At 39.0% G+C, this 24,756-nt stretch overlaps 1 pseudogene; it reads left to right on the plus strand.

The window, feature by feature from the left end:
* The first annotated feature begins 764 nt into the window (after positions 1-764).
* LOC136388202 (small ribosomal subunit protein eS6-like) lies at positions 765-5,417 on the plus strand (annotated as a pseudogene).
* The last annotated feature ends 19,339 nt before the right edge of the window (positions 5,418-24,756 follow it).

Here is a 24,756-nt window from a genome sequence, read left to right on the forward strand (position 1 = left end):
ATTAAGTGTCAGCATTTCACTGTCTCCTGGCTTTTTTCCCCCTTGGCCCCAATGTGTAACATGCAAATAACAAGTTAGTGCAGATTCTCAGTCTATCCATTTCTAGAATCTACTCTCAAAGGACCCACAATGATTGGAGACTGACAAAAATAAGTCAATGGATAGACATTAATATAGATACACTTTGCCAAAAAACACGTATGGCTTCATTATCTTTTTAATGGTTCAAGACTCAGCGAAGTGCTCTGGTTTTGTCTAGGCACATATAGCAAAATAGAGTAAACCAAACATAAATATTTTTAAAATGAAAAGTCATAATTAAGAAAGGGGCTATTAGCTTTCAATTGGAACTTATAACACTTCATTGAGTTAGCTTAGGTGTAGCCAAATAGGTTTATATCTTATTCATTTTGTGCCTTGCACTCTGAGAAACCCTGGACCCTACCCTCAGGTAACTAACTGCCTTAGGTATGGATGTCGTAAAGATCAGAATAGCACACCATCAGGTGGTTGGGAAACGCTGCAGCTGCAGGACAGAATTCTGCCAATCAGCATTAAGCCTACGTTCGTACAAATGAAGTTTTGGAAATACATGATCTTTGATGTTATTAACTCTCACGCTCTCCTGTTCCTTTCTCTCTCAGACAACAGCAAGCATGGCAACCAAGATCAAATATAGTTTTAACTGTTCGGCTAATTGCTTCATCATGATAAGAGCAGAGATCTGCTGACACTTGTCACTGAGTCTGTAAATACTGAGGACTATGTGTGACAAAACAGCCTTGGAAGATGCACCAGTCACCGAAGTAATGCAGAAGATGTTTGAAAGGGGACAGAAGTTAAGCAGCTGTGGTCTTCTGCTGGCCAGGCCCGTTAGAAGAGATGCTATTGCAAACTGGGCTTACTGTGTTAGGGGGATACAGATATTCTAATGTATAGTATGATCAAAGAGGTGGGTGGGCTGCCTGACCTGCAAAACGCTATGGAGAATGTTAGCATGGCATGCAGTAAGATTATGTCCTTGTCTAAGTTTCCCAGTATATCATAATAATGGCAGTTCAGTCCCGCTGGTCTTTGCCTCCCAGGGTTGGATAGAAGCAGTGTTAAACGGAGCGCTTCCCCAGGAGGCCAGGCACTGCCTGTGAAGCACTGTGCCCCTAGAGCAGGCACGGCCAACATACAGCCCGTGAGCCGCATCCGGCCCACGTAATGAGTTTATGTGGCCCACATTTAAGTTTTTAATATTCTTCATTACTTTAAAATCTCAGCTACTCAGAAGCAGAAGCGTCTTTGATTACTGGAAATCGAGATATTTAAGAAGATAATGATATATGGAAAAGACTTTTGCGTGTGAGTAATTTAGGGTTAACTTCCAATAATTGGTCAAATGGATTCACGATACTTCTTTATTTTTTAAAAAAAATCCATTATAAAGATTTATAACTTTTGTACTCGTCTGTTCTCGATATGAATTGTTTGACGTTTAGCGGGGATGTGAAACCTACATTCTTTTAGGCGGAGTTTGCCAGTGCGCACCCAAGGTCAAACAACTCATTACTTTTGTGGTCAAGTGTGCAGAATCAAGTGGCATTGTAACATAGACAATAGCTGCAGTTGATAACTAAAAACGTGTCCAGGCTGTTTGTAAAACGAAATAATTGTTTTATTTGCTGTATAACCCCTTCAAGTTCATTTTATTAATTAAATATTGTTTCAATTGATTGTGATACAGTTTGGATATTTATACAGCATGTAATTATATTTTTATTAAAATAATATTGTATATTAAAATTTTTTTCATTCACATTTATTCATAAACAAATTACATAATAAAATTTTGTTTACTTAAACAAATCGTTTTTGTATTTAATTTTTTTTTTTTTTTTTGTATTTTTCTGAAGCTGGAAATGGGGAGGCAGTCAGACAGACTCCCGCATGTGCCCCACCGGGACCCACCCGGCATGCCCACCAGGGGGCGTCGCTCTGTCATGACCAGAGCCGCTCTAGCGCCTGGGGCAGAGGCCAAGGAGCCATCCCCAGCGCCCGGGCCATCTTTTGCTCCAATGGAGCCTCGCTGCGGGAGGGGAAGAGAGAGACAGAGAGGAAGGAGAGGGGGAGGGGTGGAGAAGCAGATGGGCGCCTCTCCTGTGTGCCCTGGCCAGGAATCAAACCGGGACTTCTGCACGCAAGGCCGACGCTCTACCACTGAGCCAACCGGCCAGGGCCTTTATTTTTTTTATTTTAATATTTTGTCCAGCCCGTGAAAAAAGTTTTCTTTCTAACCTGGCCCGGGGGCAAAAACTGTTTGCCACGCCTGCCCTAGAGGGAGGGGAGGGAGGGGGCTGCTAACCACCTCAGCTGGTTATTGCTTCACTTCAGTCATTTATGGATTGCTTCTCATACATGCCTTGATGGGGGTGGGCGAGGCTAAAGCCTGGCCAGTGACCCCTTGCTCAAGCCAGTGACCTTGGGGCCATGTGGACAAGTCTGTACTCAAGCTGGTGACCTCGCGGGTTTGAACTGGGAACCTTGGCATCCAAGGTCATAGCTCTATCCACTGAGCAACCACCAGTCAGCCTGACTAAGACTTTTGAGGCGGAAGTTAAGATATTGAGAGTTGCCTGGGGAGGAAAAGTATCATCTGGTGTAAATTCATTGGCTTTGATTCCGCCCAGAGCTTTTTAAATGCCAGCATATTGTGGCTTTAAGCTTTAATTAAAGGGATTAACAAACAAATCCAAGAAAATAATAACCATATGATATGGCTTTGGGTACACCAGTTAGAACATAAAGATATTTAAGAGAATTAGATTTGATGCCTTTGGCAATATTTTTCCCATTTATATGTTTGCTAAACAATGCACACAAAATAATTCAGTAAGCAGAGACCAGGCTTACCGGTATGTTCAGTACAGAACAAGTGTGAACTTGTGTTGATCAATACTACTAATTTTAATAATAACAAAAATGTAATAAATCACTACATCTTGTAAATACTAATAAATGTTTTCCTTGTAATTGATTTTGCTGGGAATTTTCAGGCCTCTGTTGAAGCTAAAAATTCGGTTATGGTTTTACGTTTTTAAGCAAACTTTATTCTCACTGTTTTACCTTGGTAGTAGTGCACTCCTCCCTGATCCGTGGAAAAGACATGCCAAGACCCCACTGTGTGCCTGACACTGCAGACAGTACCATGGTTTTTCCTACATTTCTCAGGCCTGGGATGAAGTTGAATTTATAAACTAGGCACAGTATGAGATTAGCAACAATAACTAATAATAAAATAAAACAATTATAACAATATGTTGTATGTAGCCTGACCAGGCGGTGGCACAGAACATCGAGTGTTGGACTGTATCCAGGTTCACAACCCCAAGGTCACCGGCTTGAGCGCTGGCTTGAGCGTGGGATCCTAGACATGACCCTATGGTCACCAGCTTGAGCCCAAGGTCGCTGGCTTGAGCAAGGGGTCACTCACTCTACTGTAGCCCCCTAGTTCAGGCATAAATAAGAAAGCAATCAATGAACAACTACGATGCTGCCACGAAAAAATGATGCTTCTCATCTCTCTCCCTTCCTGCCTGTCTGTCCCTAACTGTCCCTCTCTCTGCTTCTCTCTGTCTCTGTCTCTGTCACAAAAACAAACAAACAAAAAGACCAATATGTTGTAAAAAACTTATGTGAATATGCTCTCTTTCTCTTAAAATATCTTATTATATTCTACACATCTTTACACTTAAAGCACAGTGCCGCTTCTCTTTGGCATGTCTGAATTGCCAGCATCACTACCCTTGCACATTGGGACCATTATCAAGTCAAATAAGGGTGACTCAACACAAGCATTGTGATATCATGACAGTTGATCTGATAACTGAGACAGCTATTAAGTGACTACTGGGCGTGAATACGCTGGACAAAGGGATGACTCACATCAAAAGTGGGACGAAACAGTATGGTATAAGATTTCTTAACCCTACTCAGAATGGCACACAATTTAAAACTTACAAATTGTTTATTTCTTAATATGCTACAGGCTTAGCAGAAGTTGGGCCCCTTTTCCGCAGTGCCTCCGAGGCTGCTAGTGCTTCAGGAAAAAGCTGAACATCACTTTCCCAGGCACTGGCTGCCAGAAACTCATGGAAGTGGACGATAAACGCAAACTTCGAACCTTTTATGAGAAGCGTATGGCCACAGAAGTTGCTACTGATGCTCTGGGTGAAGAAGGGAAGGATTATGTGGCTAGGATCAGTGGTGGGATGACAAACTAGGTGTTGGGCAGATAAAAGGTATTATGCTCACTTTGTTAAAGATTACGCTGCCCACGAGGAGGAGGCCGTTGCCCAGGTGATATTAATGTGTGTTGAGAATCCTTGTAGCCCGGGGCTTGGTTTTGGGATTAAGCCTTTCCCACCCTTTTTGATGTGGGGTGGTACAATCCAATCATGCCTCAGAGAAGTGACTTTGTATTAGAGACTTCCCTATTTTGTATATTGGATTAGAGATTGTGAAGCTACACTATAAAATAGGGGCAGAACGGAAACTTGCGCTCTTGGTTCCTGGGATGATTAGCATGAGAGAGGAGAGAGCAGAAAACTGAGGAGAATAAGGCTGGTGAGCTAGAAACCTTTGATTCTAGGAAACTCGGATAAGTCAGTAGCTTTGTGAGCACTGAATGTGACTGGGTTTTGGAGCCCAGTGTGTATTTTTACTTGCCCGCCGGGTGCAAGCTAGGATTAAAGACTATGGCCCACCAGTTTGTGGCTCCGTTGTTTCTTTACCGACTGTCCGAATCCAATGCGAACTTGCATGGGCCGGGCTGCTTTGATGGTGGCCTGGCCGTGCCTCCTGGCCTTACACTAGGTTTCCCCAGGAAGCAGGGCATCTTGACTCATGCTGTGTCTGCCTGCTGCTGAGTAAGGGGCATTCCTGTTTACAGGCCCAGGGGGACGGGAGAGAGGAAGCAAGAATCTATGCGGGGCTGCATTGTGGATGCCAATCTCAGTGTTCTCAACTTGGGCACAGTGAACAAAAGGGAGAAAGATATTCCTGGTCTTCACTGATGCTACTGCGCCTCATTGCCTGGGTCCGGAAAGAGCTAGCAGAGTCCATACACTTCAATCTCTCTGAAGATGTCCGCCAATACGTTGCGAGAAAGCCCATAAATAAAGAAGATAAGAAGACCAGGACCAAAGCCCCGAGATCCAGCGTCTTGTTACTCCACCTGTCCGCCAAGCAAACATCGGGGTATTGCTCTGAAGAAACAGCGTACTAAGAAATATAAGCAAGAGGCCACAGAATATGCTAAACTTCTGGCTAAGAGAATGAAGGAGACAAGAGAAAAAGGCCAGGAACTGATTGCCAAGAGACAGAGACTGTCCTCTCTCAGAGCTTCTACCTCTGAGTTCAGACAAAAATGAGGTTTTACTAAGAGTAAAAAATAAAGAACACCAAATAAAAAAATTTAAAAAAATTGTTTCTTTCTGGAATTTTTCATTTAGGATGTTCAGCCCATGGTTAACACGGAAAGCAAAACTGCAGATAAGAGAGAACAGCACGAATGGGACGAAATTATCTCCATTGTTACTGGTGTTAAAAAAAATGGCTCACAGCTTGCTAGGAGTGAAGGGGGCATGTATCTATAAGAGCAATGTATGTTTTCATAATTTGTCTCCAAGATCAAAGTACTTCAGCCATTCAGGAGTGAGCTTTCCTGTGCAATATACTATCTTTACCAGATAGACAAACCACATATCAGAAGGTGCTCTAAGCTTTCGGGACATGCATCCTTCTCCTCCCAATCCTAGGTATCTTCTCATCCAATGTCTCATCTAGCATTGAGTTAGATTTGTGATAGAAGCAAAGGTAAAGTTATATCCCTATCCAACATTATTTCATTTGCTTCAAACACAAGCAGCTTTTCGCTGAATTCCCTTTATTTTAAGAAGGTCTGCGGTTGATTTCTTTACCATTTTCATTTGTATATATAAATAATAGAGATCATTTTCATTTGAACACAGTTCAGAGCTCAGAAATATATGGTGAGTTTGAAAATCTTTCATATTTAATTTTGCTACAAATTCAGAAAAACAAATGCCAGACGGTTGTTCTAAAAGTAGATAAGCAAACAGAGACTTCCAACATATATTCAGAAAGCTACAGTATATATCATACAACAAATGTTTATTGTTTTCAATTAGACATTCAAAGGAAAACCTCAGAAGTTTTCTCTGAAAACATAATGTCTTTAAGTTGGGTCCATCACTATTTTATTGTTTGAATTTATGAAAATGCATTTATTCAAAAATTATGAAAAGTGAAGTTAACTACAAACATGTAATAGAATATCTATCACCAGTCATTCAAATTATTACCCCTTTTTATTCCTTTTTAAATTTCAATATATTTAATTGAATTATTCAGATTTTCCCAACTTTATAGTTTACTAGTTCGTTTTGAAGATATTACATAGAAAATAAAAATGAATCAGTCCTTAAATAAAGTAGATAAGAAAATAATAAACAGCCTGCTCAGACCTCTTCTTCTCAAATACATGACCACCAAATCAGTCATTTACATGTTCCATGACTTTCCCATGTATTTCTGCATGAATAAGTATATATTTTAAAATGTAGATGCTTGGAACAGGTCTCCCAAAAATGTGCCACTTTGGCATGTGAATTTTTTTGAGCTAAAAGAAATCAAGATCCCACAGACAGGAGGAACTTTTAATGCTCCCTTTAAAAATTTGAATTGGGGGCTTTGCCCATAAGAAGAGTTATCACCAGCAATAACTTTTTATGGCCTATGTATAAGGCAGGGCAAACTTCTAGTTACAGAACATCCACTTTTCTTATCGTCCTACAGTGACCTTCCTCTTCTTCCCTCCGAAGCCCTAAGGTGATCCTTAGCTCAGAAGGTCATGTGCATCTCATTTTCCCTTTCTGTCTTTCACCTTTCATGTCTGCGCTGTGCCTATGTGTATGGATGGACGAAATTTGTGTATTTTCTCTTTGTAATCTGTCTCATATCAATTTCATTATTAGACTAGCCAAAAGAACCTTGAGGGTAGAGGGAAGCTTCTTCCTCTCCCACAAAATCTTATTGTTGTTTTGAGGACTTACTGTTTCGGTGGCAGGGAGGGGCTAGGGTTTTGCAAGTCTCTCTAGCATGACCTAAAAAATAGATGAAAAAGGAACTAAGAAGACAAATTTAAGAAGGAAAAAAATAATTGAATGAAGAAAATCAATCAGAATGAGGAAGCACATTACAGCTAGTGCTCGACTTACGATCATAATTGGTTCCGACAGACCGGTGGTAACACGATTTGGTCGTAAATTGAGTAGGCTATATGTATAGTACTGTGAAATGATGTTATAAAAATATTTAAGTCATATTTTATCATAATTTTCTTTCATTATTATTATATATTATAATTTTCTTTGTTCATTTTATGCCATTTGGATCATCTCTACACCATTTTGTTTCTTATTTTTACATTTGTCAGTTTTAAGTAAAACAGTGCATTACCAGTACAACTGGTTTAATATTTGCAAAGACAATTTCCTCTTGGTAGACATCTTGGGAGGGTGTTGGGCAGATAAAATGTATTATGCTCACTTTGTTAAAGATAACACAAGAGGCCATCGCCCAGGTGATATTAATGTGTGTTGGAGATCATTGTAACCTGGGGCTTGGTTTTGGGATTAAGCCTTTCCCACCCTTTTTGATATAGGGTGGTACAATCCAATCATGCCTTAGAGAAGTGACTTTGTATTAGAGACTTCCCTGTTATGTATATTGGATTAAGGGTTTGGATTTCTACACTATAAAATGGGGGCAAAACGAGAGCTTGCCCTCTTGGTTCCTGAGGTTAGCATGAGAGAGCGGAGAGAGTAGAGCCAGCAGCTAAAGGAGGCCACGTGGAGGAGGCCAGGAGAAGCAGCCAAGATGGCGGAGTGCTGAGTGAGATGCCAGTTTGTGTAGAGTTTGTATCTGGGATAAGGAAGGAGATGGGGAACTGAGGAGAAGAAGGCTGGTGAGCTAGAAACCTTTGATTCTAGGAAACTCGGATAAGTCAGTGGCTTTGTGAGCACTGAGTGTGACTGGGTTTTGGAGCCCAGTGTATGTTTTTACTTGCCTGCCGGGTGCAAGGTAGGATTAAAGACTATGGCCCATCAGTTTTTGGCTCCGCTGTTTCTTTACCGACTGTCCGAATCCAATGCGAACCTGCATGGGCTGGGCTGCTCTGATGGTGGCCCTGGCCCTGCTTGCTGGCTTTACAGAGGGGTTTGATAAAAAATATATAGACACAAAACACAAATTGCTGTACTGAGTCTGGGATAACAGTTGAAATGGTGCATGCGGAGATGGTAGTGCTGCTGGAAGCTGGTCCGCACTGTCGTACGCCCAGCTGGGCAACGCTTGCACTGCCAGACGCGGAGCAGTCATGGCTAGCGATTGTGGTCATAAAGTCAAATGGTCGTAAGTTGCATAGGTCGTAAGTCAATCAATATTTGTATGCTCATTTGGAGATTTTTCTCATCTTCATTTGACAGGAAAGGGATACACAGCAACAACTGCATAACCGTCTCTGCACTTAGACGGTTCTGTGTTTTCCAAACTAACACTAGCTGCAATACTGCCTAGGAGACAGTGGTCCGCAACTGGAGCTGAGACTTTGCAAATCATGCGCCTTGTAATGAAATATATTTTGTCTGTGATTACAACAGTGAAGATGAATTAGAGACTGGTCATCTGTGGGGATCTCTTCAGTGTCCATTCTAGGACACACATCTCAAATATGTCAAAGATAAAATGTCTTCCCTTGATTCATCAGGAAGAAATCAATCTGAAATGCTCCCACAGAAAAATAAACTCATATTTAGTTTTAAGATGAGGGAAGGCTGAATTGACGAAGCATTTGGTTACTGAAACCAAGAAAGAAGAAATGAGTAAAAATATTGGTAGTGTCCATTTAGGGAAAGTTCACGTGAGAATGTGTTCTCATTCAAGATTATTCATCTTTGTAATTTAGATAGAAAACATCTTAGAGCAAAGATCACTGACGATTGTAGGTGAATTTGGGTTGTAAGCAGCAGAAATGAGATAGCCAAGCAAACTTTAATAACTAAAGGGAATTTCATGTAATTGCCTAACAGTGGTCTTGGCAAGGATTTGTATGTGATTCAACTAATTTTACTTCACTTAATTTCCATTTACTTTCCTTAGTGTCCAGTTTTCCTTTCTTGGGATTGATTTCACTGGGCAAGATCTTTCCTCCTATTATCAAAACAGGTTATGAACTACCTACCCCTAAGGTTATAGCTTCCTTGGGCATGTCCAATTCAAAAAGGTTTATTTGTTTCCAAAAACTTCCAGGAAAAGTCCTGATGTTGCCCCGAGATCCACCCAGGACATGTGCATGAAGCTGAAATAATTGTGAAAAGATAGAAATTTGGCTTCAGTAATAGCTTCTTGTCTGAGCAGGGGGTGGCACAGTGGATAGAGGATCGGACCGGGGTGTGGAGGACCCAATTTGAAAACCTGAGGTCACCAGCTTGAGCACTGGCTCACCTGGCTTGAGCAAGGCTCACCAGCTTGAGCCAAGGCCACTAGCTTGAGCAAGGGGTCACTCTGTCTGCTGTAGCACCCCTGTCAAGGCACAAAGGAGAAAGCAATCAATGAGAAACTAAGGAGCCGTAATAAAGAATTGATGCTTCTTATGTCTTTCCCTTCCTGTCTGTATATTCCTATCGGTCCCTCTCTGTGTCCTGTTCCTCTCTGTGTCTCTCTGTCTTTCTCTGTCTCTGTAAATAAATAAATAAATAAATAAATAAATAAATAAATAAATGTAGCTTTTTAGTTGTAATGAATAGGAGATATGTAAGGGTTAGGAAAATGTTAATCTGTTTGCTATTTTCTCTTTTAATAGCGCCCTCGCCTTTACTTTGAAATGTAGCAAAAAATTTACCTTTGCAGGGATGTAAGGAAAAGCTTACATTGGGGAGAGTCCTAACAATTAGGGGAGTTTAAATCACAGTAGTTGTTTATAAAAGGCTAGCTACAGGATTTACAGTGAATAGTTAAAGCCCATAAATTAATTAAGAAACTTAGTTCACCAATCTTAAATCTTTACTTTGTATCCTAAGAAATAGGGAGTATTTCACAGGTAATTCCCAGAGGCAGATGGTCCCAGAGGAGCCAGATCCCAGATGTTCCTGGGAGACACCTGACTTCAGCTGTCTTGAAGATTTACCAAGGACACAGATAGGTCCATGCAGATTGGACCTGTGTTACATCAAAAGAACTTGCAGAGGAGATGCTCTTGCCACTGAGCCCTCACCTCCTCCATATTTTTATGTGACTAAATGCCCAGACTTTTCCTTTTGCTCTGGAACCCTGTAGAAACCACCAGCACCAGGAAGGTGTTAAGGCAGTTCTTTTGGACAGGAGTCACCTGCCCTCTCAGGTTGCTGCAATATGATGACACCCCTTATACCTACTCGGTCCTCGTCTCTCTTTATTGGCATTATGGGTAGCGAATAATCCTAAATCTGGCTTTGTTTTCTGGTTACAATAGCACTGGGTAAGATTACAATCTATTATATTCATTATGCCCTCACTCCAGGAATTAGGATGTGATTAAATCCATGCAAATTCAAGTATCTTTAAATGGTAGAGAAACTCAGTTTCCCAATGAAAACTTGAAGTGCTTTCCAAAAGATGGAGATGGGGAGATAAATTGTTGTTGTTCACTTAAATGGGCAAATATTCACTGAATAAGTTTAATTAAGTTAAATCTCGGTTTGGAGATATGGGGCTTAGCATAACGGACTCCATTTTAGGCCTGTTGTCTTGTGTTACAACACCTCACCCTTCTGTGGTCAGAAGTCTAGTCTGCCATCCCACTTAGGATGGCACCCGGCTAAAATCAAAATTAAAGTGTTGGCTAGGCTGAATTTTCCTCGGGAGTCTCCCAGGAAATGCATGCTCACATATCATTGTTCTTGTTGACAGAATTAATTACGTTTGGTTACAGGACTCAAATCCCATTTTCTTGCTGTCTGGAATCTGGAGTCCATCTCAGGACTTGGAGGGCATTCTCTGTTCCTTTGCTCATGGCCCTCCCTCTCTAGCTGCAAGCCAGTAATGCTCACTGGATCTTGCTTCTGCTTCCAAACTCTGATTTCCTCTTCCACAACCACCTGGAAAAAAAAACTCTCCTTCGAAAGGCTGATATTAAATCAGTCCTCCCCAGAAAAATCTTTCTTAAAATCAACTGTTCCATATACTACAACCTAATCCTGGGAGCAAAACCAGTCATATTCAGCAGGGGGATTATTTAGGACATATACCAGAGAGAGCCGGAGATTTTCACGGAAATTTAGGATCCCGTCTCGCACATCCACCTAATTGCTTTTGGCATATAAATTGATCTTTTAAACAAATTTCTCACATTTATCCACTTTAGAAAAGTATTTCCAATTATTATGCCAGGTATATTTTAGGTATAGTAGTTAATTATCACTCATGTTTAGTAATTAAGGCCTTTGAATCTGAAGTGATTAAATTGATAGTTTTTTTTTTTTTTTTTCGGCACGTGTAATTTGATGAATCAGTGAGAGAGTGGTCGGCTTCTGAGTCCCCCTTGAAATGGTCAGTTACTGCCTCATCCCCGACAATTACAATTTGCTTAATTGTCCTAGGTTCAATTTTCCCCACACCATTATCTTCCCACTCATGCTCAAATTTAATTGCTAGTTTCACAAATGTTACATATTCATAAAAATAAATCCCAGAGACAATGCCGTCTTTAAAAAGGTCATCGAAACAAGTGGGTAGAGTACAAAAGTTTATGATGGAGGAAGGAATATTTATGATGCCTCTGTGAACGGGATTACACTGAAATACTGAAGGCTTCAGTGTACAAAAATAAGTAAAATAGGCATCGAGATATCCCGTCCCTGTTCTCAGAACTGCCCCCTGTTCTTTCTCTTTTCTCAGCTTTAGTTTCACCAAAAGGCTTGATTGTAAACTTAATCACTTCACCCCAATCCACTCTTCTCATCGTGTCCCGTCACGTTCAGTGCTACCAGCTTCCTGTAGTTCTTCCTTCTTGAACTTCTGCTCCTGCCTTGCTCTTTATATTCAATAAAAAAAGGCATGAATCCCTTTGAGAACCTGATCAAAATCCATTGATCTTCCTCCCAGAGAAATATCTCTATGAATATATACTCCGATACACAACATTTTGCTTTCAATTTGGAGACTCGCTGATCTGCTAAAGGGAGCTCCATGCCATGTTTCTTAAATTATGCTAATTCTTTCTCCGGTAGGTTTCCTTCCCACATCTGTCCTCCATTTGCAGAGCTCTAAACCTCAGACCTCATTACGGCCATCGTAGCCTCGCTCTTTCCAGACACTGATGGACTCCTACTCAGTGTACTTTAGACTCAGATAAAGTTCCACTTTTTTTTTTAATCAAAAAGACTCTTTCAATATATTCATTCACTAAAAGGTCTCCCTCTTTGTATTCCTCTCAACTAAACTTACCAAGCCTCCTTTCACCTCTTTTCCCTCAACCTACTGCCTCTGCCTGTTCCTTCATTGCTGGTTATGGAAAATACTACAGTAAGTGTTTTCCTGGCTTCAACCAAATTCAAGTACTTCCTCTAAGTGAAATGAACTTCTTCTTTTCTGCCTGCATGCCTTTTTTTTTTTGTAGGTGGCATCCCCACCCCCCTTAACGTCCTGGCCCCACCTGTGGCCGCCCACAGTATACGTATTTGCCGTGTGTGTGTATGCTGTTTATGGCAACCTCAGATCATTTTTACTCTACTCCTCTTTGCCATTGCTGCACCGGGAAGTCAGAAGGTAAGCCAGGGTCTGTATCCATCGTACCTCTCCCTCCGCCTGGCCACCCTCTCCCACTTCTAATTAAGAGTATCCTGTTGTCTGTATAAGCACAGGCACACATGCAGTTCAGTGCTAGTAGTGAACATAGAAATGAGTCAGGAAATTATATTTTTTATATTTTCAAAGAAAGAAGAAAACTAATTTCAGTAGAACTGCATATAGTTTGAAATCCTGTGTTGAGTCCATTGTTAAATATCTTTAAAAATATTTTTTGTAACACAATATCTAAACACTCATACACATACATACATTCACACATATACAATCCTGAAAAAAAAAGTGAAGGTGAAAAATATTTTCATTCTCCCTGACAAAATAGTAAACAGAATGGGATAAGTGCTCAGGGGTTGCTCAGACAAAGCAATTTGTAGACACGGTATTTCAAAAGAAACTCCTAACCCAGGAGGCAGAATCTTTGATGCTGCATTGAGCCTTCATCCTGATGGTAGCAGAATGGAGAAGGAAGTAAGAAATCGTGGGTCACATTAATGTCTGGCATAAGAAGATGGTAATGGTTTCATGAGGAACTTCTGCCACGAAAAGGCCCAGATGACACTAAGTCAGTGAGCGATGGGCTCAGTTAATATATGGAAAGCATTCCTATGTAGCCAAGGAATAGCTACCCCTTTTGTGGTGGTAAGACTGCTTGGTTTATCCTAGGACAAATGTTTGCATTGGCTCCTATGTTCTTTCCTGGTGCTATGGTTCAGACCAGGGTTGGCAGAAGCTCATTGGTCCCTGGTCTCTTTGTATTACAGAGTTGGTAGTGAGGCAATTAGCAATGGATGTACAGATTGTCTGGGAAGTACATCAATTCTCTGAGTGACATCAGCAGTCAATCAAGAATCATGTAGCAGCTTGGAAACAGAAATACCTGAAGGGATTACAGGGAGAAGAGGATGTTGCAGAACATAGTGGAAAATAGCCAGAATAGCAGTGCTTTCTATTTTTCAATATTTGAAAGAGGGATCTGGGTGTTTGGGCTCAGAATAATTGCTATGCTATTAATTTGCTTCATAACTGTATTCCTATGTGGGTGGCCTAAGGAACTGCCTGTTACGTTTATATTTGTATCTTAATTGGTTATAGATTAGGTAGTGTGGGAATTCATAGTTTGTCAAACCAACACTCTGAAGTGACATTATAAAATTCTGCCTTGGGGGGTGCTAAAAAACTGCTTCCTTTAGAAGGGAAAATTTCCCTGCTTCCTTCTCCACATTGCACGCGGAGAATAGCTTCTGTTAGACTATACTTACCACAGAAAAATGTTAATTGATTAACTTAAAGAGTAGCATTTCAGAAGTAGAGAATATTGCATCGATATTATGTAGTTCATTTTCTCTTCTTGTATTGTCTGTAGGTTTTTAATCAAAACACATGAGATACTATCAGTATCGAGCACTGCCTGGATATGTTTAGATGGTAGCCTCTTTTGGAATAAGCCCAAATTATGTACCAGGGGAAGAAAGTGAAAATCAAAGTTGAAGTGACTTGTCTAAAATATTTAGGATGATGACAGTGATATTATGTGGCATATATTTCAGAGTATGGCAGCAGTTGTTACAATTCAACTTTTACATAGACATTAAAATGCAAATGTTATACAAGTTGACAATTAAATTTTATGCTGTTAAAATATTTTGAATTGGTATAACACTTGCAGTGAAACATTTCACTAAAACATACGATTTACTTTCCAATTCAACTCCTGCAATGTAATAATCTGTAAGATTTTGCCAATTAACTGAAATTTAAAAACACATTTTATCTATTAGAGATTAAAAATTCCTGTCTCACAGGCTTTAATGAGGTTCAAATGAGAAAAATGAGATAAAATCACTTTGCAAGAGGTAAATAAACTCTACGTCTATTATTATAGTTGTTAAACATGTACGGTTACGATAAATATAAGAAAATACTACTTTAAATAGAGAAAAGTAAATGCATAAATTAGATAAAACACAAGCTAGGAAATGTTTAAAAATTGCTTTATAAGATTGTTTAAATATTGAAAATAAAAGACACATGAGAAAAAATAATGGAAAGTGGATTGCGGTAGATTTCTGGCTTTTTGATATCAATATTATTAACTTCAAAGTAGTGCTTTTTAATTTGAAGTTTTGTAAATGTCTTGTGGCATTTTTATGTTACTATTAGTTAAATATTCTGGATACATCATTACAATACTGCATAAGACAGCACTGTGCAGCCCCAAATGACAATAGTGTCTATGAGAAACAGTGGAAAAGAAGCCATAACCATCTGCAGCTAGTCAGTGCACAGCTTTGATTACATACCTAAAGCCCGGGTCGTTTCTCTTACTTGTACATAAAAAGAAGAACCAAAGGCCAATATTCTTCCCTCCCTTCCTTCTTTCTTTTCATCTTTCCTTCCTTCTTGCCTTGTCGTTTTTCCTCTCTCCCTCCTTCTTTCCTTCCTTCTTCTTTCCTTTGGAGATATTCACGCAATTTCTATGTCAATTATACTGACGGTCAGCAGGAGAAGTACCTCATTATGAAGTTGAGTGAACTCTTTCAGGTCCTTGAGAATTTATTCTTCCATTGAGTCCCATTATAAGTGAAAGAAATATAAGAATTCCCACTTCCAGCTATTTCTCTATTTTCTGGAATTTATCTTGAGAAACTCTTTTCTAAGAACCTCGGGGAACATCATTTCAGGTTGCTATATATTTTTGCAAAATTATGTATGTGTTGCATCTATACATGCAGTATACAATATCTACCCAGGATAAAAGTTATAGAATGACTTGTGTTTGAATGAAGCAAAAATCTTCCTGGCTTCCCTATGCCGAAGAGAAACTAGTATGTAAATGTTTCATATTGAATAGGACTAATAATATCAAAACATATCCAGAAGCATTCTTCCTCTATTCTCATCACTTTTTGATTTTTAGCAATTAATTATGACTAGTAGTTCTTAAATTTTCTTTTGCTTATCAAAATTTTTAATAATTCAGTATCTTTAAACATCAAATTTATTGAGTTAGAAGTGTGTTTTTCTAATTTATTTTGACATGCTCAAAAGCAATGGAAATGATCATCTTAATTTTGGATAAGAGTATGTGTTTCTTGAGTTCACCTCATCTTCCAGTTCCTTAATTTTTATTCTTCAGCCTGATTCACTTTTGAAATTTGTTTTGTTTTCTGCTTAGCTCCACGAGGCACAGATTTCCACAGCACCCTTTGATATTACTACTCTTTATTTTATCCACACTCTCCTTACTTTTATACTGACAAAATAAACTCATGTTATTAAAATGATATACAAATAGAAGTAGGCAATTTTCCTCCTCCCTCACCACTTAGTGGTGGCTACTCCATGTTTCCTTCCTTGCCCGGTCCCTTTCAATATTCTCAAATGAAGTGGCCCAATTCATTCAGAACATTTCTTTAGCTTCTAATTCAATACATGTATGCTACAATAATAATAGAAATTCTAGGCAAAGTTCAGGAATGTAAATTCCTATGGCAGGCTGTAAGAAAAGCTTTTTTTGAGTATAAGAGGCTTTGAAAGTCCATACAAATTGTACCATATGGCTGTCCGTTCGCTCCACCAACAAACTGAGTTGGACCAGAGATAGTATATAGATCAAAACAGAGTTGAGGTACTATGGTTTATTGAAAACAATGCTCAAAGTAAACCCAGTATTGCTCAAAGGCTAGCTACATCAAGACTGACAATAATGTCAATTTTGCTGAATAAAAGACATTATGATTTCTTTTAAATATATTGAACAGAAACTTGACATTTCCTTTAATGGACACTTATTTTTGTTTCAAGTTAAAAAATAGCCTGACCTGTGGTGGCACAGTGGATAAAGCATCGACCTGGAATGCTGAGGTTGCCGGTTCAAAACCCTGGGCTTACCCTGTCAAGGCACATATGGGAGTTGAAGCTTCCTGCTCCTCTCCCCCTTCTCTCTCTCTCTCTCTCTCTCTCTCTCTCTCTTTCTCCCCTCTAAAATGAATAAATAAATAAAAATTATTAAAAAAATACAAGCTTCTTCTAAATACAAATATGTTGACCAATTTGATATTCTCCTAGGTTTTTGTTTGTTTGTTTGTTTGTTTTCCTTACAAGAGAGATAGAGAGAGAGAGAGAGAGAGAGAGGAAGAAAGAGAGATGAGAAGCATCAGTTCTTTGTTGCAGCATCCTAGTTGTTCATTGATTGCTTTCTCATATGTGCCTTGACTGGGGGGGGCTACAGCAGAACGAGTGACCCCTTGCTCAAGCCAGCGACCTTGGGCTAAAGCCAGTGACCATGAGGTCATGTCCACCATCCCACACTCAAGCCAGCGACCCTGAACTCAAGGTGGCGAGCCCATACTCAAGCCGGATGAGCCCCCACTCAAGCCAGCAACCTTGAGCTTTGAACTTGGGTTCTCTGCATTACCTACCGATTCTCCATCCACTGTGCCACTGCCTGGTCAAGCTAGGCTTTTGTTTATATATATAAGAATATATATATATATATATATATATATATATATATATATATATATATATACACACACACACACACACACACACACACACACACACACACACACCATTATAACTAGACATATATAGTTGCATCTATACATGCAGTGAACAATATCTACCCAGGATAAAAGTTATAGAATGACTTGTGTTTGAATGAAGCAATATATTATATATAAAATGAATCTTAATTTTAAAGTAAATTTTATTGGTGGTGTAAGATAATAATCAGTTTCATTTTTCCCCATTGGGATATCCATTTCTGTAGCACAATTTATTGAAAAGAATGTCCAGCTCTGGCCAGTTGGCTCAGGGGTAGAGCATCAGCCCTTCATGTGGAAATTATAGGTTCGATTCCCGGCCAGGGCACACAGGAAAGGTGCCCATCTGCTTCTCCATCCTTCCCCCTCACATTTCTCTCTCTCTCTCTCTCTTCCCCTCCCACAATCAAGGATCCATTGGAGCAAAGTTGGCCCAGGTGCTGAGGATGGCTCCATGGCCTCCACCTCACATACTAGAATGGCTCTGGTTGCAACAGAGCAATGCCCCAGGTGGGCAGAACATCGCCGCCCAGTGGGCATGCTGGGTAGATCCCGGTCAGAAGCATGCAGGAGTCTATGCCTCCTCCACGATTCTCACTTCAGAAAATACAAAAAAATAAAATAAAATAAAATAATTTCCTTTTACTGTAGAAGTGTATGGCACCTTTCTGGTAAATCACTTGAATATTTTTATGTGGGTCTTTTTCTAAACTTTCTATTCAGCTTCATTGATATAGTTTTTTCTATTCTCAAATCAATAGTCAATACTATATCATCTTGATTGCTGTAGCTTACTCACATATTCTTGAATCAGATAGTACAAAGCCTCAAAATTGTTCCCCTTTTCTAATTTCCTTTTGAATATTCTAGGTACTTTAAAAGCTTGCCAAATATATCTTCACTAAAAATTTTCAAAACAACTAACACTAAATTTAAATATAAAGTACTATACATTTACATAAATATTAAATGCAGTTAATTTACTTTTTAATGAAAAGTAGTAAAAGTAACAGTAAAGGCAACATAACTACTGTTGTAATAGAGGTTGCTTTACTGAATTATTTATTAGTTTTGAAACACAGAGAGGTGTTTTCATTTCAATTACTACTTTAAGCAATATTTGCATGTTATTCCTAACAAGCCATAAAGTAAATAATAGCTAACATTGTCAGAGTGGTCCTGAGTCAGTTTGTCAATCTGTAGGAGTGACTGGCTGCCAAACTGTTACATGCCTCAGGAGACATTTAAAATGAACTTCAATTGTTATATGTAATTGGAAACTTCAGAATCTAGTGTTTCAACAGTTGATGAATGTGTCCAAAGATACAACAATTTGCAAAATAATTGCTTGTGCGCACATTCCTATGACTGTCAAGACACCGTTCTTTCACAGAATTCAAGAACTTGTGTTGGAGCTGATCAACAAATTCCATCCTCAACCCATGATTAGACCGCAGCTCACAAAATTCGTCCTGTTGTGTCACAGTCTAGTTCTCAGTCTGAGCACAAGATTCAGAGAAAGCGTCCTTCACCCATTCATACCTCGCATTCAAAGGGACAGCACACCCTCTTCAACTCTCTCCTAATATCCTTCCAGGTGATGCTCAAAAATACCTCAGACTTGCTGATTCCCTTTCCTGTACTCAAGTCCAAGCAGGAGTGGAAACAATCTAATTTCCTCCTGCAGCTTATTTCACAAGATTCTGTTTCCTTTTACATTTTCTGCAGGACCTCAGGAAGACCCGTTAAACTGGTCCGTGCATGGAAACAAATCTGCTAAGCAGACTGGTTTTCGCAGCCACACTTCCCGTTGCAATTCTGCACTGGCTCCAGTCTTTTGTCTTCTTTAGAGCTCTCCTCCAACCCACCCACCTGCTGAGACACCCTGCTGGGCACTGCTAACCTACTAAGCCACAAAATTTCTGTTTGTAGCAAATTTATGTGCTTGTCAACCGGGTATATACCCACTCAAAAAAATATTCTATCAAGTAACTTGATCTTTGTTTCATAAAATAATTGTGTAGCATCATTTAGAACTTTAAAAAACTCACCCCTAAGAACTTTTGTCACCAGGATTTCTTTGTGAAGAAAGAATAGTTCTGACCATGTCCGGATTTTTTGTTTGTTTGTTTGTTTAAAGAGATATAAAGCTTCTCACAAAACCAAGCACACTGATAGGGCACCTTCATCACTGATGTCAGTAGGGCTCCTTTAAAACAGACTCTTTGTTTGCAGGTAAGAGGAAAAACATTAAAAACATCTTGGCTTTTCCTGTTGTTTCAGTTTGCTTTCTGCAGTAGAAAAAAAAAATCTTGACTTTTATCATCATTGACAAATCTTACAAATGCTACAGCATGACATCCACTGAGGAAATCTCAGAACACATCAACATGGTCAAGGAGCAGTTGTTTTTAGATTATTACATAGAATTTTTTCTTCAGCACTATGTGGCATGATGTTATTATATCTATTGTACTATTCAAGAATGGAACCTTCCCAACTTCCCATGCTGCATCTTGTCCTAGCATTTTAATCACCATACTTTTACATGTTGGCATAAGTAGGTTCTCATCAACTGTGTGAGATTCTTTTTTTCTTACCACTTGAAAACTTATCTAGGCATTTTATGAGATAAGGTTTTTATGAAGCTCTCTACTGTATATATTGTTACAATGAAATCTTATTTTACTGTCCTTCTTGAAAAATGAAACCACAAGGTGTCACTAGATTAATCAAATCACAGCAATACTCCCTGTTCAGGTGGAGCTATGATTGAGCAGGATATATCAAAGCTTTACTAAATCACCATCTGGATGATGCTGCAGCACAAACATCGAAGCAGAGTTTATTTAGAGTGGTAGATTCTAACCATATCATGTACCCTGGTCATCTTGTCCATCATTAGCTAGTTTTCAGGGTCAATGTCGTAGTTAATATATCCTCAGTGTTTGCCAAAGTCCTTAGTTCTGTTTGAGACTGTTTTGCAGGTATCATTAAACTGGAACAAAATTACACACAAAGCAGGTAAATAGCAAATTGGCACTCTACAATTAATCAACATGCATTGAAAGCTTCAAGTTAAGCACACATATCTGTAGTTTCATTTGTATTTCTTAAGTTCCTGATATGGAGCCAATCACTATGTTAGACTTGATTTCGACATTGGTGATCCACCCTGTTCTCAACCTAATTGCTCATTATAATCACGAGTAAAAATTAAAACAAAGGAACCAATATACAATTACCAGAATCTACTCCAAAACAATTAATCAGATCCCTTAAGATATAGAGGACCAAGCACAGCTTTTGTAAAGCTTCACAACTGGTAAAGCACAGACAGAGCTGAAAATCTCACAACCAAATAATGTAAACATTTCAATTCCATCTTCATACAATTAGCAAATAAGTGGCATTTATGATCATTTTGTCAGAGCTGGTGATAGCTTAGATGAGTCATTCATTCATTCACTCATTCGTTCAGGAATTCACGCGTGAAATTGGAATTAAGTGACGCTGCATATATTATATTCTAGGAAATGAAAATGCAAGAATGAATTAGGCATTGTTCCAATTCTCAAGAAGCTCACCCTGTTACAGAAGCCAAGAGCTTTAAAAAATTATAATGCAATGTGATAAGTTCAATCACAGAAGGATTGCAATGCAAAAAATAAAAATGTAATGTGCTTAAGTGCAATCACAAGCTGTATCAAGGCAGTAGAGGGGAAGAATGTTTAGAAATGTTTGAGATGTTTGTATCTTGAAGTATGACACATGTAGGAAAGCATCTTCAGAAGCAATAACAAATGAAAAGATGAAGAAGAACCTTTGGCTATGGTTGAATGTATACATTTGTTAAGATATTGGCCCTGGCCGGTTGGCTCAGTGGTAGAGTGTTGGCCTGGCGTACAGGAGTCCCGGGTTCGATTCCTGGCCAGGGCAAACAGGAGAAGCGCCCATCTGCTTTTCCACCCCTCCCCCTCTCCTTCCTCTCTGTCTCTCTCTTCCCCTCCCGCAGCCAAGGCTCCACTGGAGCAAAGTTGGCCCGGATGCTGAGGATGGCTCTATAGCCTCTGCCTCAGGAGCCAGAATGGCTCTGGTCGCAACAAAGCAACGCCCCAGATGGGCAGAGCATCGCCCCCTGGTGGGCATGCCAGGTGGATCCCGGTCGGGCACATGCAGGAGTCTGTCTGACTGCCTCCCTGTTTCTAACTTCAGGAAAAAAAAAAAAAGAAGATATTATAGAAAATGGGTCTGAAAACAATGAGGCCTTGAGCATCAGTTTGGGAGATCTTCAACTTTATTGAAGAAACCAGAGATTACAACAATTTGAATTCATAGATAGGTAAAGAAAAAGAAAAGAAAGTTTTAAAAAAGAGCGAAGAAAAAATAGAAATTAAAAGATGAGCATGAACCTGTCAGTCTGTCAGGTTCGTAGTTTTACAAGTAAAAAATAGCAACAGGTTTATTATGAACATTATTTCAAAATATTAAAAGTCAGTTTAAAGTCATAAACTTAGAAAATAATGTTAAAACTCAGGGTAATTTGATGAATTGAACACATTCAGGTTTACGCACAATTTGTGACACTGTCCTTTTTGTTCTTATCTGTCTAAGGCAATTAAACTTCATGAGAGTTTTGCGAATCACTTGGGGGACTTGAAAACTTCTAAATCTGGGGCAAAATTTGATTTTATTTTTATCAATTCAATTCTGTCAGAGTGGAAGGAAGTGCAATGGGGGACAAGAGTACTTCTTTTCTCACAAATTGTTAAGGTTGTATTTGGGGAAAGTTTGCTTTTCCAAAATTTTTAACTTCTCTTATCCAGAAAGTATAATTTAAAGCAGGGGTCTCAAACTCGCGGCCTGCGGGCCGCGAGTTTGAGACCCCTGATTTAAAGCATCAACTCTTGAAAGCAAATTGCTCATATCAGGTTCATTAATTTACCATTGTCCTTACAGGGAGAAAGCTCTCTGTTTCAAATCATAAACAGTATAATAACAATCACATTGAATGCTACTTTTAAAAAAATTAAATCACCCAGTGTACAGTAGCATCTTCACAATGATTGGAAGAATAATAAAAATCTAAATCAAATAAGATATCTCTCACTTTTTTTACGCTAAACCAAATAAGAAAGACTGTTTTTCTCATGCCTACTTGCTCTCTCTAAGGGTCTCCAACTGCTGTCCATTACACTGTCCACATGGTGGTCACCCGCTCTCCACCTGGTGCCTAGGGGTTGTCCACATGGTCACATAATGACCATGTGCTTTTTATGTGATGGCCATGTGCTCTCCACATGATGGCCACACACTGTTCATGTGGCAGTCATGTGATAACTATGTGCTGTCCACATGGCAGTCACATGTTATGCGTTTGGCAGTCACGTGATGATCATGTGCTGTCCATGCATTGGTAATGTGCTGTCCAACTCTTGCCCATTGGTATATTTTAACCTACTTGTAAGGGGTTTGGAAGACATACAGTTTGGTAATAGTAGGAGTTTTGGAGGAATGTTGTTGTTATAATAAATAGGGTTTGTATCCTTTGGAGATTAAATTCAAGTAAAATTCCATTTATATTATTTTGACCATTAATATGAATCCATATAGAAACTAATCCACATAATAAAACCCCTCACTGGTAAAATATCTCTAACAATTTTTATTTGATTCTATCCAACTTTTGGTACCAAAGGTATTATAGTCACCAGCACTATTGATTAAAAATTGTTCTTGAATAACATGAAAATATAGTTTTTGAATAACATAAGAAATCCAAAGAGATAGTATAGAAAATATTCTGAACTTGGAGTTGCAAATATGGAGACCATTTAGAGATTGTAAACACTAAGAAAATGGAAACTGTATATCACATAAAACAGATTAACTAAATTGTGGATATGTAAAACTATACTGCTGGATGTTTTGATATAAAAATTACCTATTATGTCAAACTTCCAAGGACCCTTAATTTATTCAGGAATTGTGAGCATGTGGAGATAGTGTAAAGATATCAATATGAGGATTGGTTAAATTAGTCCAAAGTTCGGCCCGTCAAAGCAAAACTTATTATCCTTGCACCAACTGTTGGTGCAAGACTAGTTGCAATGAATAACTTGATACTTTTCTTAAACAGTGTCATTGTCAAGGACCAGAGAAAGTGTTTATGAATCATGGTGAGAATATGTCATAATCAGTAATAGGCCATTTAAAATGTTGTTACCAGACCTTGTTCCTAGACCCAAAGTCATACTAACTTGTATCTCTACAAGTAATTGCTTCAATGCCGTGGACTGTTTAGGCCAAGGTGTGACTGAATGAGATTACAAATTATACATCATCAACTAGAGTAGCAGAGCACATGTCACACAAGGACTAAGCTAGACATCAATCAGTTTGATGGACTCAATTTGAAAGATCAGGATAACATAAACAAATACACAGAAACAGTTAATAATAATAGATATAATCACTACCCAGATATTTTCTAATTCTTTCTGTTGGTCAAAGTAATCATAGTTGAAGAGGGGGAAAAAAGGCACCTCTACTAATACTTGAGGCATGTGACAAAATGATAAAGTTTGCACCCCAAACTCAGGGGCAGACTGGGGAAGTATGAGTGATATGGCTACACATAAGAGTTTGGGAATTTGAATCTCAAACAAATCCAGGTGCATAAGAATAAACAAATTCCCGTTTGGCTGCTCCAAAAAGATTGACCATACCCAGACTATCCTCATATTTGAGGGCTTAGAAGAGATCTAGTTTGGGCTTTGCTTTAGCAAAGGTTCACTAACTGCCTCTGACAGCATCATCTACTCAGTTATCACGAACTCTTCCTTTCCCAAAGGGCGTGTTGGATGCAGATGTTTGTGTTTACTATCTAGAAAGTGGCAAATTTTTACCCTCCACCTTGGAAACAAGAAACCCTCATTTGCCCAACCACATTTGACAGAACAGCAACTACTAAGAAATTAGAAAAAAATCAACCAAGTGTACTTCCAGTTAAATATGAAGAGGAGCCTGAAGACCTGGCATTGTAGATAAGAGTGCTCAATCACTGACAATAGAAGAAATACAATAAAATTTTTAAAATAAAACATCTGGGAATGTTTGCAAAGTCATATTTCTCTCTCCCTCTGATTTCTTCCGTGAAACCTTCTCACTCCCCCCATCTCCACTATAAGAGATGTGAACATGATGTCATAGAACAGATGAGCCTCACATACTCTTCTGGAATCTTAAGAGTGACAATAAATACATAAGAATCTCCTGCATGGATTAAATTTTATCC

This window comes from Saccopteryx leptura, chromosome 1, assembly GCF_036850995.1.
Source record: "Saccopteryx leptura isolate mSacLep1 chromosome 1, mSacLep1_pri_phased_curated, whole genome shotgun sequence".
NCBI lineage: Eukaryota > Metazoa > Chordata > Mammalia > Chiroptera > Emballonuridae > Saccopteryx > Saccopteryx leptura.